The 20,747-nt window shown below is 43.0% G+C and overlaps 1 protein-coding gene across 2 annotated transcripts in view; it reads left to right on the forward strand.

Moving 5' to 3' along the window:
- Window positions 1-20,747, forward strand: part of LOC128343611 (contactin-4) — a 920,791-nt gene that overhangs the window by 72,333 nt on the left and 827,711 nt on the right. For both annotated transcript variants that reach the window (XM_053292988.1, XM_053292986.1), the window contains exon 2: window positions 6,836-6,876. The gene's annotated coding sequence lies outside the window, so the exon portion shown is untranslated. The remainder of the gene's footprint in view (window positions 1-6,835; window positions 6,877-20,747) is intronic.

Consider the following 20,747-nt stretch of genomic DNA (forward strand, 5'->3'; position numbering starts at 1 on the left):
AGGACAACTTAAACTCCCTCAAAATAAATTAATTTACCTAAGCCTGCTTATTGCCCAGTTGCAAGGATAGGTCTCTCCAAAATCAGCCACCTGCTGTCAAGGAGTGAAACACAGGCTCAAAAGAAAAGTAGCTTTTGTAATATTTGTTACATCACATCATATTCGAAAATAGCAGTGTGCAGACATAGAATAGATTGCAGCATATCAACAACTATGACAGACATTTACATTCATATATAACATGCATGAATGTGACAAATAGCCAACAATGTGGTTTCATCAAACTAGGCTGTGTATAATAGCTCATATTTGGTGATATGATAGTAAGGGAGATATTGTCAAATGACAATAAGGGAGAAAGAACACACCAGTGCCAGGAAAGAGACTCTGCATATAGATGTTTATATACCAATGCCAGAAGCCTAGAAGCCAAGATGGGTGAGCTGGAGTGCTTTGTTGCGAACGAAATAGTAGATATAGTGGGCATAATGGAAACCTGGTGGAACTGAGAACCAGTGCGACAGTGTTATTACTGGATACAAACTCTACAGGAAGGACAGGTAGGGGTAGACTGGAGTGGAGTAGCTCTGTATATTAAAGAAGGGATGTAATTCAATAAGCTAGAAAACCTAGGAGGACCAGAGTCCTCAACAGAATCATTATCGGTGACAATACCAGGACTGAAAGGAAATGTGTATAAAGGATGTCCTATCGCCTTCTGGATCAAAACGTGGAGTTGGAGAAGCAAATCATAGAAGTATTAAAGAGAGACAGAACTGTAATAATGGGTGTCTTCAATTACCCACACATAGAGTGGGTAAATTCACACTCGGGTAATGACAGAGAGGCCAGATTTCTAGACATGCTAAATGACTGTGCTTTACAACAGTTGCTCATGAAACCAACCAGAGAGAAGGTGATCTTGGACTTTTTCCTAAGTTAACTAACAAGTAAGATTCATGGAGGCTCTAAAAGAGAAGAAGAGTTCCTTTTAGAAAATGGAAGTGCTGCCCAAATGGAGAACAGAAAAGAACATAAACTCTGGCAAAAGAAATGCAAGAAGAGACAATAAGAAATGCAAAAAGAGTGTTTGAGGAGCATATAGCTAGAAGTATTAAGGGGAATATATTATTATTCTTTAAATATATCAGAAACAGAAAACTTGCCAGGGAAGCAGTTGGATTCTTAGATGATGTGGGTGTGAAAGGGATTATTAAGGAAGATAAGGAGATTGCAGAGAAGCTGAATAAGTTGTTTGCATCTGTCTTCACAGCAGAGGATACTGAGCACATTTTTGCTCAGAACTGAGCTTCTCAGGCTTGGAGACTGAAGAGCTGGGCCAATTTGAGGTGGCAAGGAAACATGTTCTAACCTGTCTTGAAAAACTAAAAATCAACAAATTGCCAGGGCCAGATGGCATCTACCCAAGAGTTCTGAAGGAACTCAAATGTAACATTGCTGACCTCCTAGCAAAAATATATAACTTGTCCCTACAATCAGGCTCTGTATCAGAGGACTGGAAAGTAGCCAGTATGACTCTTATTTTTAAGAAGGGTTTCAGGAGGACTGGGAAATTACAGTCCAGGTAGCTTAATTTCTGTGTCAGGTAAATTGATGGACAGCATACTTAAGGACAATGTTTTTAAACTTACAGAAGAACTGGCCTTGCTGGAGGAGAACCAGCATTGGTAAGTGGTCAAGAGACCAAATACCAAGTGTGTTTGTATGTTTGTGTACTTAGAATTTTATTTATAAAACTGGAGACCCCCCCACCCCTTGACTGAAAGTTAAGTATCATCCCCCTGCGTGTGCGCACGCACTCAAACACATCATGACATGCAGTATTTTTAACACATGGGTTCTTGAGGGCAGAAGCAGCAACTGGACTCACAAGAATGTAAGAATATAAAATTGGTATATTTATGCAAATATGCAGTAGCAGAAACATTTCAATATGCAACTTATATCCCCATCCACATATTTCTTTCCCCACATATCAACATTTCTTTCCCTACTTCCCCCTCTGTCTCTAAAGCACCTGGCTTAGCTACCCAGCGCAGTATGGGCCTGTCGTGCCTTCCCGCTGGCTGCTGGCATGCCCAAGTACTCACCCAGTCGGGGGAGGCAAGATTATGGAGGCAATACAGTCCCTGGGTACAGGCAAAGTCAGCTGGGACCCTACACAGTTGCCATGGAGAGCCAGGATACACAGGAACCCACAGACCGTGGATGGGCCAGAATGGCCCAACAGGTTGCCTCCTGGTGGCAAAGAGGAGAAAGCAGGGCTTCAACAGCTGGCAAGACAGGCAACAGCTGGAAGGAGGATGCAAGCAGCTACATTGGAGAGGGTAGTTGGGATTGCCTTGACTGTAGGGCTTTAAGGTTGGATGGCAAGGGATGAGTAGGACCGGAGAGATGGGAGTGAATTGGACCTAGAGTCTCCTGGTGAGGAGCAGTCTTAACTCTCTCCCTGATAGCTGGTAGAGGAATAAAGTGACAATTAACCCCCTCACCAGCACTTCTGAGGCCACTTCCACAGCCTGTGAACAGGAAGGGAGGCGGTTGGATACTGTGATTCCAAGCCAGTGTGTGATAGGGCCAGCAGCGACCACACCACCCAGGGAAGATTTGAGGACACCTGGCGGTGTGGAGGCCTTGGACTTGGGCCGTGAAATCAACACTGAACACCACTGTAGCCATCCCTTTGTTCATAATGCACATAGAACTGGGATACTAAAACTGTTCACTGTATTTCGGAAACGTGAACCAGGATCAAGATCTATGCAAATTTATTTTTTATGCCTAAGGGTGTGTTGAATTTATTTTATTAGTGACCCCAATGCCATACACCAAGCCACTGTAGAACTGAAGGGACTTTGAAAACTGTAAAATGTATGTTTAGCAAAAGTCTGTAATCCCTCTGGATTGTGCACTGTCTTTGCCTTGCTTAAAATAATCCTTTGGGTACTGGTTACTGATTCCAACCCACATTTTGTGCATTGATAATTTTACTTTTTCTGATCATGTGTAAATGTTCTTCTGCCACCCCTTTCATATACTGCTTGATAGCCTGGCCTCGTATTTGTACTTGCAGACTTCTGAGAACAAACTGGTAAGGTTCAGCAAGAGATGTTCAAATGAATTGCTTTCACCAGCATAGAATCTTCACAATTTATATCAAAGTTCACATAGTTCTTTGTACGAAATCTCAAATATTTATCTTCTTGATCTCTAGCTATGTGCAGACTTAAGTAGAGAGCCATCTGAGTCTCTCTCTCGGAAGCCTGAATATTATTCCCATTCTGGGAGGCCTTGAAGAGTTGCATTGCTCAATCCTGCATGTTTCAAATCAAGCCATTACACTCAGGCTGGAGGAAAACTCTTTCCTCCAACTAATCTGAATGAAAGCTACTACAGTGCAAAGATATATGGCATAAAAACTGCAGAGCCAGGGCTGCTGCTCTCTCTTGTAGTTTATGAACATGACTCACCAGTGCAGGGTAAGCTATGTCACAATTGGTCTCCAGATTAGACTCTAATTATCTGTGCACAGTTCATACTTGTTAAGAAGCTGTAACATTTCCATTCTGAAACAGTAACACATAATTCTCTAGCCAAAATTACAGCCAGTAAAATTGTTAAATAAACTAGGAAGTAAGTGAGCCTGCCAATACATCCAGTGGGAGTTTTACTTCTAGATTCAATTAAAGGAAAGTAGTTGGCACTTTTTTCAGGAGAAAAGAATAGTATATGATATTTTTTAAAGTATTTTATTTTTCCAATTCACTATAGTAACTTTATATACACAAGTAGCCATTAATGTGGACTACTTTTTTAACAGTCCTTTTTGTGTGCCCCCCCCCCATTTAACTTTTGGTACATGAAATGATTTGACTTTTCTTTGATGTAAAATTGCCACTGTGGTTATTAGATTTTTCATTTCCGTTTCTTCTTTGGCCACTATCTTACACCCAGTGTACTGTAGCAGTTGATATATTTTATGCAGCAGAATTGACGCTAGTTAGGATTCCACAAAGCAGCTGGGCTTGGTAGCCAACCATTTATTCTACTAGCCAGTGGAAATACACTAAAATCTTGGAACATATGCAGAGTGCTTTTCTGTTTGTATTGACAAGGGCAGCCTGCCCCCTCAATGAGAATTTTAATTTGTTTTAAAAGGCTATGTCTGCCTCTCAAACTTGTGTTCCTATACTTCTCTCTTCAGCAATTGAACACGGCCCCATCTCCTGTGCAGTTATCCCCTGTAGCAAGGTTGGGCAGACTCAAGGTTTCTGTAAGCTATTTTTGCCAGAAGCTTGGGCACTACCAGCATGAAATAGGTGTTTGGGCCTTCAGAACCAGTTACAAAAAGGTGGCTTGGGGAGGCAGAGGCAGTAACAATTGGCAGCTTTTACAATAGAGAGAGGAGAGGGTCTTGTGGTAGCAAGCATGACTTGTCCCCATAGCTAAGCAGGGTCTGCCCTGGTTGCATATGAATGGGAGACTGTGTGAGCACTGCAAGATATTCCCCTCAGGGGATGAAGCCGCTTTGGAAAGAGCAGAAGGTTTCAAGTTCCCTCCCTGGCTTCTCCAAGATAGGGCTGAGGGAGATTCCTGCCTGCAACCTTGGAGAAGCTGTTGCCAGTCTGTTAAGACAATACTGAGCTAGACAGACCAATGGTCTGACTTAGTATATGGCAGTTTCCTATGTTCCTAATAATTTGTTAACTGGTGGGGGGCATCCTTGGACTCCTGAAGGCAGTGGAGGGTAGGGCACTTTATTTGGCCCATTTTGGGGCCCTGTTGGGGTGTGTTTTTACATCTGTGAACCTAACGCCTGTGATCCCATATACTCAGTGCCTGTTTATCCATGGTTTCGTTACCTGCAGTAATATGCGGGAACAGAACCCCCGTGGATAATGAGGTACAGCTGTGTTGGGAGTAACATTGCAAGTGTGATGATGCACTCTGTTTGGCCTATGGCTGCAATAAAAGGATTGATTGATTGATTGATGATGCACTCTTAGGTAGCCATGAAGCAGCCCTATCTTCTCAAACGGTGTGGATGGTGTGTAGCGTGGCTTAGAAGCAGAGAGCACACCTCTCATTTAGACTGGTGGCTCACTGCACAGTATGTGGGCCAGAGCGATTAAAAATGGTGCAGCCATGCCTCCGCTTAGCTAGCCACTTAGATGTGCAGTATTGGTAGGAGAGAGAGAAGCAAGCCTGAACACTGAAGAGCTACTTCTGATAAGCCTGGGAGCTACCAGTAGCGTCTGCCTTATCTATTATTGGACTTCTGATTCTAGTAGCTGACATCCAGACCCGCAGTTAGCTGATGCAACAGTGTGTGACATCCAGACTGTGCCATTTGCTGTGCTGTTGCGTGAAGGAGGAGACCCCCTTCCCTTCCCTCTAAAGCCTGCTACGTCTCCTGAAAATATGTCCTTGAGAGTCATGCAGCCTGCTACGAAGACAAAGCCTGCTACGTCTCCTGAAAATAAGTCCTTGAGAGTCATGCAGCCCTCATTCATCTCCAGTAATTGGAAATGGCATGTGGGTTCTTGTGAAAACTATTATCTCACAGAGAGAATAAATGATTGGCACAGCCATGTGTTTGTTTAAACATATCCTTTCAAAATATGTTGATAAAGTGGAGGTGGGAGTCTACTATTCGTTCTGAAGAGAGAGAAACCTGTCGCTCTTCTGCCTTACAGTTTTGTGCTTTTAAGCAGTTCCCCCCAGCCCATTTTGGAACTTAGCTGGGCAGAGAGAGCTGAATAAGACAGAGGATGGCATATTTTGGTCTCTTCCTCTGCATGCTCCTTTTGGTATAAATAGAACGTTCACACACCCACTTGTTTTGGCAAATAGAACAAGCAAGCATGTGTAGAGAATGAACACGTTTGGTTGTCTGTAACATCTAGTTTGGTCCTGATTTGTCTGATTTCTTTGTTTATTTTAAATGAAAGCATCCAACAGAACACCATTCTTGGCCATAAACCTAGGGATCATCCATTATTCTGGTATTCACTATATTCTAAGCAGAAAATTCCTATTGTGCAAAAATATAAGGAAGTTAAACATCAGGGCTTCCTCCACCATGTAGCATATCCCAAGTATCGTTTCAATTTTTACATCCAGATTTTGGACCCAATAGTGAGTTTTGAGCCTAATGATTTTAAGGGAAGCACATGCTGAGAATTTTTGTGCAGCTAGCATGCTGACTTTGGCATGCTAGGGAGCATCTGAGCAGATGAAGAAAGTGGAAGGCTCTCTGAAGGGGTTTTTCAGCCTGAAAAGAACTTGTATTGCCTGAAGTCAATTTGGGGCAGCTGAGTGTTGGGTCTAGGCAGCTAAGAGATGATGTTCAGATAGCTACAGGTGGGATAGCTGAACTTGAAGAACTGACTGAGTGTGTGTGTGTGTGTGTGTACATACTAGAACTGAAAACAGTTCCTATCTGCCGAGAGCTGTTCAAGATGATGAAGTAACTCAACTAGAAGGAATGATTCATATAGTGGAATAATACAGTGGAGTGCTTGATTTAACATTTTTGTTTTTAACTGGCTGTATTGCTTTCCTAAACTAGCCCTGTGCTTTTGTGCCCTTTTAAATTACTATTGTGTATAGGAGCAAATAGTCAAAGGAAAGTTAATCTTATAGGAATAGCTTCCAGAATACTTCTTTTTATTCAAAAGTAACAAAAGCAGTCAGAGTCAATTATCTGGTGTTTGCTATTTTTATATTAAAATCAATTGATAACCCTAAACTTGTCAAATAATTTTTGATTGGTAAAATCAGTACAACTAATAGTACATATGTATTCTTCCAGGTGATGGTGTACTGAAACAGGACTATATATCATGCCTTGAAGTAAGTACACATTCTATTTTAATGTTTTTGCTTACCTTATCTATTAATAATAATTTTACTTCTTATATATTGTCCTAGGCTTTTGTTGAGTAACTGAAATTTGTGGTGCTTTTGTGTAGAAATGATTGCTTATTCTAACCTTATTCTGGGTGGCAGGATCAGGGTACAATGATAAGTTATCCTGGAAAAGCAATCGACCCGTGATATCGCTTTGATCTATGTTTTTGGTTTTTTGGTTTTGTTTTTTTTCAAATACACCAAGCTTGATTCAGAAGTTGAACTGAGTTGAAACCATGTTGGCAATCTTTGGCGAAATCAGAGGTTCTAGACTCTTATCATGACAGCAGTAATGTTGAGAAGGAATGAGATGGAAAGCTGAGGTTAGCACAAAGTTATGACACTGTACATTTGGGGGGAAATCAGACTTGATTGAAGTAATGTTGGGATTGCAGGATAAAGTAGGATCCTAACCATACTCTTCATACAATTTTAGTGTGGACTTCTACAGCTGAACAAACTCTAGGACTGAAAATTTGAATAGAGGTAGTACTTAACAAGAAAATTGCCAAGAGGTTATAAATTTAGTCATGGATATTGCATTTTGAGCAGGAGAGGATCTTATCTATGGGCAAAGTGGGCAGTGCTCACCTTAAATGTCTTTCAGTCATGTTGACTCTGCCTCCATTTTGTGTGCCTGCTGCCTCCCTCTGTCTTACCCTGCTGCTCTTGCCTGCAGCCTACTTCTGCTTTAAGAGTTATGAGGTGAGCAATGGTTCTAGTTCTAGTCCTAGTTCTCTTAAAATATTAATGTTAGCAGCCAATACACATGCTCATTTTTTATTTTGCAAAGTGGGTGGTTCTAGGACTGCCCTATAAATCAATCAGAGAGGGGACTAGGCTGATAGACAACCAGCCATTCAGAGTGCCTGGAGGGTGGGAAGTCCTTTTCTTTTAGCTACTCAGAAGAATCCAATCACCATTTTGGTTAGAGAGCAGGTAGGCTGACTGGCTGTTGGTAAGTCTGATCTTTTTTTTGCAGCTTTGTTTATGTTTGTTTGGAGGGGAGGAATGCAACCTCTGCTTTGCCACTTGCTCTCTGTTCTGTATGCAAAGCATATTGGCCCATTCCCAAAATGACATGCTATAAAACTTTGGAAGAAATGGCAAACTGGACTTATTTGATTGGGAACTGGCATAAGAAGCTAGAAATTTCTTCTGGGGCATATGTGTGGATTTGAGTCCAAACTGCTTTTCAGATAATTACAGAAGCCCTTGTCTTTCCATGTGGGTGTGGTGTAGAGAAAGAATGGATTATGTTGGAAGGAAAATAATCTTAAAGTTCAATTTGCTATGCAGAGAGCTAACCAGGTTTTTCTCTGGATTGTGGCCAGTATCTGTAACATTAAGATGTCCACTGAGGGTTATGGTTCATTAGGCAAGGATTAAGGAAGTTATCTCTATTTTTAAAAACAAACAAACATTTGTTGCTTGCTAGGATGGACACCCAGGCTATGTGGTGGTCACCCAAGGTGGGCAGAGAGTGGCACACAGATGTTCAACATGCATCTTCGCTCCATGCATCTTTCCTTCCAGTGTTCTCTCTAATTTTTTCCATCTGTGTGCAGAATGAGTATGGTTCTGAGCAGATGTATAAAGGCAGTGTGTGCGCATGTGCATTCAGAATGGGGCCTTCCTGATTCAACTTGAGCAGCAACTAAAATTAACTGAGCGGACATCAAAAAACCTGTGAGCATGCGCACGCCTTAGAGGGAACACTGTTTGATGCAACAAGCATCATGGAAAAGCCTGTGATTTTCCTATTATTTATGTATGCATTCTTGAAATAGGGAGGCAGAGCTGCCCTTGTAACTTCAGAATGCATTTGTTCTCTACTTTTGTAGCTGGAAAGTTCCAATTTCCCTCTCTGGCATCTTCAAGATAGGGCTGAGAGAGACTCCTGCCTGCAACCTTGGAGAAGCTGCTGCCATTTTGTGTAGACAATACTGAGCCAGATTGCACCAATGGTATGACTTGGTTTAGGCAGCTTCTATTTTCCTATGACTCTGCTTTGGCTTATATAGATTTATTTACTTTTACATGTATAACCTGTGCTTCCTCCAAGAAGCCCAGAGTGGTGCACCTGGTTATTTATCCTCCCAACAGCCTATGAGGAAGGTCATACTGAGAGATAAGTGAATGTCCCAGTCATCCAGTGAGTTTCATGGTTGAATGGGGTTTTGAACTTGGATGTTCCCCATCTAGTCCAGCACACTAACCATTAAACAATTCTGGCTCAGAGATATTTCGGTTGTGGTTGTTGTTGATCGTTGTTAGTAGTATTGATTTTTTAAATAACCGGACTGACAGAGCTGCCCTGGTGACTTCAGGATGCATTAACTCTCCACAAAGCAGCCTTTTGTAGCTGGTCTGTGCTTTACTTGTGGCCTGTACAGTTCTTTTCCTGTGTGTGCTTGTGTTTTGATCCTCCCTTGTTAGATACAAATGTACACACTACTGTAGTCCTTTTAAGCACAATAAAGCAACTGATGTTTTCTCTATTTCTCTGTATCTTTGCTGATTTGTGTGCTTTCCTGCGTGTTTTTGTATTTTTATCCCACTCAATAGCTACAAATCCACACTTCGCCAATTTTGAGAAGGCACCCGCCTAGTTCTGGCTCCACCTCTGCAGCTGCCCACAATTTGCTCCACCTCTTACTGCCTGTGGCTCCACCCATCACCTGCCCTGCCTAGTGCCCAGTCCCAGGAACCACCAACTACCACTGATTTTTAGGCAAATAATATGTAAAAGTTTCCATGTATTGATGATAGGACACCATTAAAGGGTTTTGTTGTTGTAATGTTCTGCATGGCATCTTGGTGCATTCTTGGTCCTAATTAATATAGAGTCATAGGCACCAGTAAGTATTTATTAACTGTGGTGTCACCATGAAATTAATGTTGACCCTTATGTTGCACTTAGAGGCAGTGTTCTCTCTAATTTTTTTCATCTGTTTGCGAAATGAATTTTGTTTTGGACAGTAGTATCAAGGCAGTGTGCGCGCACATGCATTCAGAGTGGGGCCTTCCTGATTCAAGCTGAGTGGGATCTAAAACCCACTGAGCAGACATAAAAAAACAACTTGTGAGCGTATGCATGCCTTAGAGGGAACACTGCTTAGAGGGTTATTTTCCTAACATTTTCCACATCGCTTTTTACTACCATACGGTACTCTTTTGTATTCCCCTTTGAGCCACTTCTGAAGGCCCTTTAGGAATGGATGTGGGATGTGGTACTGGGGACTGTTTCTGGAGGCAGAAGTGAGGGATCCTTTCCTTACATGCAGTGTTCTCTCTAATTTTTTCCATCTCTGTGCAGAATGAGTTTTGTTCTGGGTGACAGTATCAAGGTTGTGTGCGTGCATGTGCATTCAGAATGGGACCTTCCTGATTCAACCTGAGCAGGATCTAAAATTAACTGAGCAGACATCAAAAAACATGTGAGCATGTACACAAGCTCATGCCTTAGAGGGAGCACTGCTTACATGTGCACAATTGTCTGGCTTTGGTGCTGGCATCCTTTTGGATCTGATATCGTGATCTGCATTTATCTGGATATGAGGAAAATACGCATGATTTATTTGTGTTTCCTATTTTCATGCAACTAATGGTACACAATGGGTTTTTAGTAGGGGAGATGAGCAAGCTAAACTTCTATGTAAACATTTTACACTTCCATTATGTAACTTTTAATTTTTGTTCCATTTGGATTCTTGTATTCAGCAGTTCAGCTACAGCAGTTTACCGATTGATATCATCACTGATCTTCAAGTTTTGTATAGGACAAATTAAACTGCTTAAATACTACTTGTCAGTCAAAAACTTCACAGCATCTTTTACGAGTAGGTCAGACAATGCTTCTGTTCTATACTGGGTTTTCTTGCTTATGTAATTACCCTACCTACTGATTTTTAGAGGAAGCTATTGTACACAGTTATGTGCCAGGCTGGTTCTACATTTTGTGTAGTCTGCAAAGTCTTCACAGTTGTCTATTGAAAGCTAATATGTAGGCGATTTTGAAAGCAATTAATAATCTACTGAATCATTTCCCCTAAGCTCTCCTTCTAATCTCAAATTTTATTACTCTGTCTCTACTGAGTGGTTGCAGATGGACAGATCATTAAAATATTTATTTTGCCAATTGTTCTCCTTTTTTCCAGATTTGAATTATTCATGTGTTTCTCTTGGGCTACTAGTACATTGTCAAGAATGCTAATTGACTTTATTGTTTTGAAATAAGAGAATTGTAGACTATTCTTCTGATCAAGATTGTTATTTTAGTGCTAAGCATATTTTTTGTCTTGTTTTTAAATACACTTTCTCTTCTGCCCTCTTTTGATGGCTGATGTTTAGAAAGGAAGTCTGTTTCTAGACAAAATTCTTAGAAAGTTGCTTTCCCCTGCTTAGTATGAAACCTATCAGTTTAAAATATGCTTCTTTGCCATATTAGCAGAGGCTGACTGCTGCATCCCTCATTTAGAATTGAAAGGAACAAGAAACCTGTCATTTTCCTGAAGGTCTAGTTTGGTCCTATCTGAGGTTTCTAAACAAAGGCAATCTAGTCTAAGATAAAATGAGGCTGTAGTTCATTCTATGACTTGCATGCCAAAGGATTGCAAATTCAAGGTTTATTTCTAATCAAATGATCTGTTTGAATTACACTATTTAAACTTTAAAGATACTGTACCACCATAAAAGTTCAGCTAGACTGTAACACAGAACTGAATTACATGTCCTCTGTATACAGGTCTCCTGTTTACTGATGATGTCTTGGATGTTTTACAGGTGTGTTCATTTTAATTTGCATACCAAATATGGTCCAAACCCAATTTGTTTTACGTGGCATTTTTGTGCCTAGAGTATTTTTCCATATTTCATGATATATGAGTAGCCCTGTGGTTTACAAGTGAGCATTTAGTCTTCTCTGCAATCATTTTGCAGCTGCTGAATATTTATATTCTTATATCAAGCGTACATGAATTCTACTATAATTTCTTAATGTAAATGTAATATTTTATGCTGACTGGGTAGTATGCAAAAAAAAAAAAATTCTGTTGAAGTAAGATAAACTCTAAAAGAAGAATCCTGACCAAATGGTACAAGCTGTTTGCTAGCCTGTTTGTCCCCATATCACTTTAGAATTTGTGGAACTTTTGGAAAGAAAAATAAAATACTAGTTGGCAACCCTGTAGAGGAGTTTACTTGACTTGGTGGTGTTTCAGACAGGAGCTTTTGTGAAGCCAATTTTGGTGATGAGCCACTAGCTGCTGATGCCTAGATTCTGGTTCTTCTCTGCAAAGGAACTAAGTTATTCTTCCAACTAGGTTTACTTTTTCTGCTTCCCCTTTTGGGGGGCTTATTTGGTGCTTATTAGAATTTGTGCTAGATCATGCATTGGTAATGTGTCTGTAATATGGCAAGTTGAAGATTAGGCTGTGTTAGAAACATCTTCTATGACTGATCAAACTTCTTCTGGAACAGAGTCATTGGGGCACTCCCTACATTAGTTTGTATGGAGATTGGCATTTGTGAACAAAATGGTTTAATGCAACATCTGATCATGTTTTGTCCAGTCAAAGTTTGGGGAAAAGCTTTTAATTTTTTTAATGGCAGTTGGAAAGCCTTCCAACAAGCAAATTTGTCTTAATCAGCAAAATTATCAGTGGTATTGCAACCAGTGAAGATATGGAAACCAGGCAGGACATTCACCCCATATAACTCTAAAACAACATAAACAGGTTTTAATAGGAATCTGTCCTTACTTTGAATAGAAAGAATATTTGCTGGTATAGCATGGGATATTATTGAAGTGCTAGTGTGGCAATGTCTCTGTCAGGTGAAGGAATGTGGATCAGTGTTGCACCTCTTGAATTTGCATGAAGGCATTTTTGTCTTTGTATGCATGTACACCATGAAAACACCAGCAGACATTTTTGTGTCTGCTGCTTCTGGAGTGCTCTCTGTGCGAAGTATCAAATAGCTTTCTGTGCGAAGTATCAAATAGTGAATGGCTGCAACCGTTGCTCCCTATGTTACAACCACAGTCTGCTATTTGCTTGTTAAAAAATGTTGGGAACTCCCACAGCAGACAAATTGCCCCACCACCAGGAACAAGTGGGGGAAGGGTAGTGGTGGTGCACAAGTTGCTGGGTGGGTGGGGAGATAAAGAAAGTAGGGATGTGCACGAACTGGTTCAGCACTCCCTTCTGGAGTGTCGAAACTGTTAGATCAGCAGGCATTTGAACCAGTTCGAAGGGTGGGGGTTACTTTAAGGGACAGGTAAGGCGCTGCCTACCTGTCAGCCCCTGCCCCTCTCCTTCTCTCCCCCACCCCCGGTGTCCTCCCAAACAGCGGATGTGCTGGGCTGCAGCGTTCTTGCTTGTGCCCTGATCAGTGATGCCACATGCGTTGGCCATGAGCGTGATCAGAGTGGAAGCAGGAATGCTGCAGCCCAATGTGTCCACTGTTTGGGAGAGCGCCAGTGGGGGGAAAGCAGAGGGGCAAGGACGGACAGGTAGGCAGTGCTTTCCCTGTTGCTTAACACCCCACGTCCTCCCGGGAGTGCACAAAGAGTTCGTGCACATCCCTAGCAGAAAGAGGCCCTTTCTAGGCAGGGATGTCTGGCTATGACAAGAGCTGATGGATTTCACCATCTTTCTCTCCTTGGATCTGGACATGACTACCTGTATTTTTCCTCTGCTTAGCCCACTGTCTCCTTCATTTAGACTGAGACATTTGTTTTTAATATATATATCTAGAGGAGGTAGGCTGAACAGAAACATTTCTGAACTGGCTTTTATCTCATGCCTTTCCACATCCCAGAAGTGGCTGTCAGGTGCATGGCCAACAGCAGTGTGTCACTGCCAGTGCTCAAGTCAGCAGTGCTTGGCACACCAGTTCGGAAAGGTTGCTGACCCATGCTCTAGACGTATCTTTGAACACTTTGCTTTGACTTTTCAGCATATCAACAAACCTGCCTACATTATCTTCTTGCTGCTTGGAAATTTTTTTTAAGGTCTTCATGATGTGCCTACTGTTTTGCCAGTACCTGTCAGTGCTTAACTAGTATGTGCCATTTCTTTGTAGCATTCAGCTAGCAAGAGCAGGTGCAATTAAGAAGAATCGGTCAGCACCACTCACTGTAATTCTTTGGCTTACTTGTTTCAGAGCATGATCTGTTCCTACAGAAAAGACGGGTACAATTTTTTGTTTATCTTCATGTCATTGGGAAAACTCAGCAAATAATTCTGGTCTTGACAGTGGCATAGTCTGCTAGATAAAAGGATATCAAGAACTGTTTCACAAGTGCATCAAAAGATGACAGACAGCGATGCCAATTTCCTGTTCTCACTGTTTTTATGAACAAACAGAAGTTTAATACCATTTGAATGTATAGCACCATGGCTTTGGAACTAGGAGCAATTTCCAAAATTGCATAATGATAGACATTCATTTTTAAAAAATATATGTGATTGAAGAACTTGAACAACTTCTTCATTACTTCTAAACATTGCTGTATAATTTACTACACTTAAAGGACACAATAGTGTGTAGAAAATCATGTTTTTGTTTTGTTTAGCACACTGTTTTCTAAATCAATTTGCACCTTACATTTTTTAAAAAAGAACAAAGTTACATTTTATTTGAGCTATGAATGGTTGCTGTGCAAGCATAAATGGAGTTAGCTGATTTACTGAACAACCCACCCCTTTCTGCAGCACTTGTGAGCTTGGCAATACCATATTTGTTGTGAACCTCCCAGAGATGTGAGTTTTGGGTGGTATAGAAATATGTGTAATATAAATAAATCAAATATTTACCTGCATAGAAGACTCTGAATTTAAGATAAACCTCTTAAAAAGTAGAGGTTGAATGCAAGTTATACCTTTTTATTTTCTTAAATGAAACAGGACTCTGAATTTAAGACAACCTCCTGATTTCCAATATTAAAAAAACTTAGTCTTGGATTCAGGTAAATACAGTATATGAAATCCAACTCTTGGGGAAAAGCTCTTAAAGAAAAAATATACTCCAATATTGTACCAAATACTTTAGTAACAATAGTGTACCAAACATTTTTGTACAGTATTTGGGTACCACAGAAACTACACACCTTATTATTTACTCTTCTGCTCTTTATCTCCTCAGCTTCTCTGTCAGCCATGCTTTTCCTGTGAGGAGGTTGCTTCCTTCAGAACTTGCATTGAAGAGACTTTTGCATATCCACTTCTGCATGTCTAAATGCTTCTTTACATTTTATTCAGCACATTTATATACTACCCCAAACTCATGTCTCTGGGCGGTTAACAGTAAAATACAAACTTAAAAAATGTAAAATTCAACACAATGTTAAAAACTGTACATCTAACTAAAAGCCTGGGTGAACAAATGTCTTAACTGCCTTTTTAAAAGTTGTCAGAGAAGGAGAGGTTCTTATTTCATCAGGGAGTGCATTCCAAAGCCTCAGGGCAGCAATGGAGTAACCCTCAGATGAGCCAGTGGCAACTGCAAATGAACCTCTTCAGATGATCTCAATGGGCAGTGGGGCTCATGGTGAAGAAGATGTTCTTTTAAATACCCAGGGCTCTAAGCTGTTTAGGGCTTCAGAGGTTATAACTTGCATTTTGCCTGGAAACTTACCAACAGTCAGTGTAGTTCTTTAATTACAGGAGTAATACGGTCTCTCCTAGATGACCCAGAAACCAACCTGGCTGCCACATTTTGTACCAACAGCTGTTTCCAGACTGTGTACGAAGGCAACTCCACATAGAGCACATTGCAGTAGTGAAGTCTGGAGGTTACCAGCAAACGTACCACTCTTCTGAAGCTGTTGCTCTCAAGAAACTGATGCATCTGGCATATCAGCTGAAGCTGATAGAAAGCACCTCTGCCCACTGCCTCAACCTGGGATGCCAGGGAGACATTTGGATTCAGAAGCACTCCCAGACTGTGCACCTGTTCCTTCTGGGGAAGTGTTACTCCATCCAGAACCAGCAGATTGAAATCGTCTCCCAAGTCCCAACCCTGCTTAATAAGTCTTATCTTGATTCTGCTTCAGTTTATCCCTCATCCAGCCCATCACCACCTCCAGGCAGGCATTAAGGGAGGCCTTCTCCTCCCTTATGAAGAAGAACTTATGAAGGAGAAGTTATGCCTTCTCCTGATGTTGACATGGAGAAATAGGTTTGGGTGTCATCGGCATACTGATAACACCCTGCACCAAATCTCCTGATGATCTCTCCCAGCGGTTTCATGCAGATCCCTGTGGGACACTATATGAAAGTTCAGATTTTGAAGAGCAACAGTCTGTAAGGGACATCATCTGGAATCTGCCTGAGAGGCAGGAGTAAACCTGTATCCTTCTGATGACCTTCTGGGAAGAAGATGAATTATTTCTTTAACAATGAGTGCTTCCCCGTGCTTTATGCTAACTGTTACACAGAGGGATGAGCTTGCTGCTTCACCTCTCTGTGAAGTTGATTAGCTTAGAAGGCAAATCCTTTGTGCCAAATTGAGGAGAGTTTCAGTACTCCTTTTAGAGAAATAACTTCTCCTTAACCTGGGTCTACTAAGCAATATCTTCTGTGCATGAACAGAGAGGGAGCACAGGTTATAGTTCTTACTTTTAGTCACCTGTTAGTGACCTGAAGTTCCCATGCAATCTGCTAAGTGACTTATTCTTGGGAGTCAGCCCATGTAGGCCAATGGTGAGCCTGTGAGCCTGCAAGTTCAGCTAGTCAAAATAGAAACTACAAGCCTGTAGTTCCAAATTACATGTAGGGGTGCTGCTGGGAGCCCCCAAACAGGCTGTTCTCTTAACAGTATTGAAAGCCGCTGAAAGATCCAAAAGGACCAACACACTCCCTCTTGTCAATTCCCAGCTGGATATCATCCATCAGGCCAACCAAGGCCCTCTGCTCCTCTTAGTCCTCCCGAAAGCCAGTTTGAAATGGGTCTAGATAATCAGTTTCCTCCAAGACTGCCTGGAGCTGGGAGGCTGCCACCCTCTCAATTACTTTGCCCAGCCACGGAAGGTTGGAGACAGGTCTATAGTTGCTTAACTCTGAGGGATCCATTGCAGACTTCTTCAGAAGAGGTCTGATTGCCTCCTTAAGGCAAGGAGGCATCCTGCCCTGACATTCTACATGACATTATTAGGGCTTGATCATGAGCAGCTTAGGCTATCATGAGCCTAAGCTCCTCTGAAGCAATACCTTTAGAACTCAAGTTCTTGGAGAAGCTAACTCCTTCTTCACCATCACTCTCCCTGATAGCTGCACAACAGCACCTCTCTGCCTGGTGCATTGACAAGCAAGGCTGGATCAGCTGGAGAGAAGCACCAGACTCAAGGCCAAAGATTGATCATCTAAAGCTGACATGCACCAGGCAGGGAGGTGAAGCCCAATGGGACTAGACTGAGCTCGGAGGTATTTGAGAATTTAGTCTACTTCTAACCGTTGCTAGATCATCTCCTATGGACTTGTAAGTGGTGCTGTATCCCTACCAACTCTACCTTCCTGTAATGCCTCATTACCTGCCAAATCTTATGGGCCACAGGAAAACATATGAAGTTCATCTTTACTCAAAAACATTGATTCCAGAATTATGACATCAGCACAGCTGTTGAGACTGCTGTTGCTACTACATACTCAGAAGTGTCATTTCGATTTGTTAGCTGCCCATCATAAAATGTGTAGAAGTGTGCAGAAAAGTCTATCATCCTTAAACACACACACAAACTGTTGGTCAACCAGATTTTTCCATGAAGTCCAGAAGTATGGCTTTGAGTTCTTAGAAACTGTGTAGATATGCTCTTAGCAGAAGCATTCATCAGTAGTCATCTTTTGCTATAGTATTCTCTGGTCCCATATTATATCTCAGCAATTCAGAGAAGCACTAGGGAGGGTAAATTAATTGGTAGATAAACTATGGCTAGATAAATTAATTGGCCTAACAAGTTGAAATTCCTGAAGAAGGAAGATAGTAGGGGTGTGCATTTCGGGTTTTCGGTGATTCGGCTCGGGACCCGAGCCGAATCACCCTTGTTCTGTTCTGTGCCCGAATTTTGCTGACCCGAATCACCCCCGATTCATTTTGGATTCGGATTTTAAAAAAGGACCCTGGAGCCAAAAGAGTGGGGTGGGGTGGTAGTGCCTAATGGGTGTAGGCTACCACCCCAATTTCAGGGGGATGGGACAAAGGGCTGATTTTTTGTGAATTTCTGACGGTTTTCTTGGGTGCAGAGTGCTAGATTCATTCATCAAGCATCATACTGCTCTCAACTCTAAATGACCCTACACTCTCACTTTCTCTCACTCTCTCCTTTATTACTATGACCAGTATGGGAATGAATCAATCTAGCACTCTGCAGCACCCAAGAAAACCCTCAGAAATTCACAAAAAATCAGCCCTTTGTCCAATCCCCCTGAAATTGGGGTGGCAGCCTACACCCATTAGGCACTACCACCCCACCCCACTCTTTTGGGGCAGATCCACTATCTGTCCCCCCATCTACCCCAAAGACACAAAAACTTCAGAAATTCACAAAAAATCAGCCCTTTGTCCCACCCCCCTGAAATTGGGGTGGCAGCCTACACCCATTAGGCACTACCACCCCACCCCACTCTTTTGGGGCAGATCCACTTTCTGCCCCCCATCTGCCCCAAAGACACAAAAACTCCAGAAATTCACAAAAAATCGACCCTCTGTCCCATCCCCCTGAAATTGGGGTGGCAGCCTACACCCATTAGGCACTACCACCCCACCCCACCCCACCCTGCTGCCCCATATCCCACTCCAAGTCCAGCAACAGTGCCCTGCCCTGAACCTCACCTCATCCAAACTTTTTTGGCCCACTACAATCAACAGACAGGCACAGCCAGGAGGGAACACGCATAGCATGTGGAGGACGCACGCAAGACAACAACACTCCTCAAGTGGAGCAGCAAGGCTTGGCATGTTGCCCCCTCCTAGCCCACACAGCTTTGAAGAGTAATGCATGGATGATGATGGCAGATAAGAAGAGAATGGCAGCACGCACGTGTCTCTGGACATTTCTTTTCCGCAACCTGTCTGACTCTGTGGCATGTGATCGCCGCATCTATGTATGGGCAAGCATTGCGATCTTCAAATAAAATGCTGTCAATCAACTCTCAAACATGACCCGATCTTCATTTGGAAACATAATACATCTCCCCACACACACGCACAGGCACAGTGAATTGCACCTGTCCTGTCCTTTCCCGGGCCGCACGCGACCACACCACACCACATCACACAACAACACCACACACCAGGAAGAGGTCTCTGCAACAAAGCAAGCTAGAATTTGCAGGCTTTTTCGGATTGCATCCCAATGCATACCGCAGATACTGGGCAGAAAGACTGTGTGCAATCACATGATACAGCATTACCACTAGTTTGGAGTCTAGACTAGTAATATGCCTTTATTCCCCTGTGTGTGTGCACTGTGTGGGTGTGCTCACTCACTCTGCAAGAGAGTTAGGGCTGAAAGGGCTGTGTCGCCTCAGGTTGCAATGTGTGCTCTCTCTGTCTGTGTGAGACAGACATTTGTGTGAGGGCTGCACCAGCATCAAGCTCATCATTGGCAACACAGCTTTTTGGGGGGAGGGGAGGGGGGTGCATGTGTGTGTGTGTGCCGCTTCAGGCACAGCAGTAGTACTACTCCCATTGTGTCCAGAAAAAGCAGGCAGCAGCAGAGCAGACCATCTCACTCAGCGGCGGCGGCAACAACCTATAGCTCAGTAGACCAAGGCAAACCACATATTTGGATTTAAACAGAGGAGAACATGAAGATTAAGAAAGAACATCACCTGACCAGCAAGCCAAAATTAGAAATAAGCACATCACATTGAGAAACGCAGCAGACAGACTTTTTTAGATTTCAGCTTCAATGCTGTTGTTCATGGGAGGAAGCAATGATGACAGTTTTAGCAGGCAAGCAGGCTAGGAATTAGCAGCAAGCCCTCTCAGTGACAGTGTGTGTGCCCCCCTCGCCAGGAGGCACAGGCCCATTGCACAGAGCCACTACTCTCCCCCAGGGATGTCCCTTCCAATCCTGACTGTGCCCCCCACACACGCATACGCAGCAGCCTGTCTCTGAGGTTGTGGATGGATGGTGCGCTGCCCTACGGCCCAGCCTTCAGCACTGGGCAAGTGGGTGCTCCCAGCATCGGGGGGGGGGGCACCACAGATTTCTTCTGCAGAGACAGCGACTACAGCTCCCATTGTCCCTAGTCTTGATGGTGGCCAGCCATCGAGACAGTGGGAAATGGGAGTTGTAGTCTCTCTCTGCCACATCTGTGGTAACCCCTCCCTCATGCTGGGAGCACTCACCTGGCAGTCCACCATCCCAGGCTGACAGTGCAGCGGTGCCTGTGTATGCATGCGTGTCTGGATGTGCCAGCAGCACTAAGGGGCATGTTTTAGTGGCAGGGTGGTCTTAGAGGGATGGACTGTGACACATCTTCTGGCCGGGATGAACTGCCGTGGCGTGGGAGGCGCTGCATAGGGGGGGTGACGCGAGTCACTCGCCCTCCACGGCCAGTTCGGGGTAGCCCAGCAGGGGGAGGTTGGCCTTCAAGAAGACGAGCTGCTCAACCAACTCAGCATCCAGGCGTGAGCGCAGAGGAGTCACCACGTCCCCGGCCATGGAGAACAACCTCTCGCTCGAGACGCTGGTTGGCGGGCAAGAGAGAAACCGGACAGCAACAGCCGCCAAGTCCGGCCAGACTTTGTGACGCGTTGCCCAAAAGGGCTCACTCTCCTCGTCTTCTGTCGCCTCCTCCAGGTAC

The sequence above is a fragment of the Hemicordylus capensis genome, chromosome 2 (assembly GCF_027244095.1).
Source record: "Hemicordylus capensis ecotype Gifberg chromosome 2, rHemCap1.1.pri, whole genome shotgun sequence".
Classification (NCBI taxonomy): Eukaryota; Metazoa; Chordata; class Lepidosauria; order Squamata; family Cordylidae; genus Hemicordylus; species Hemicordylus capensis.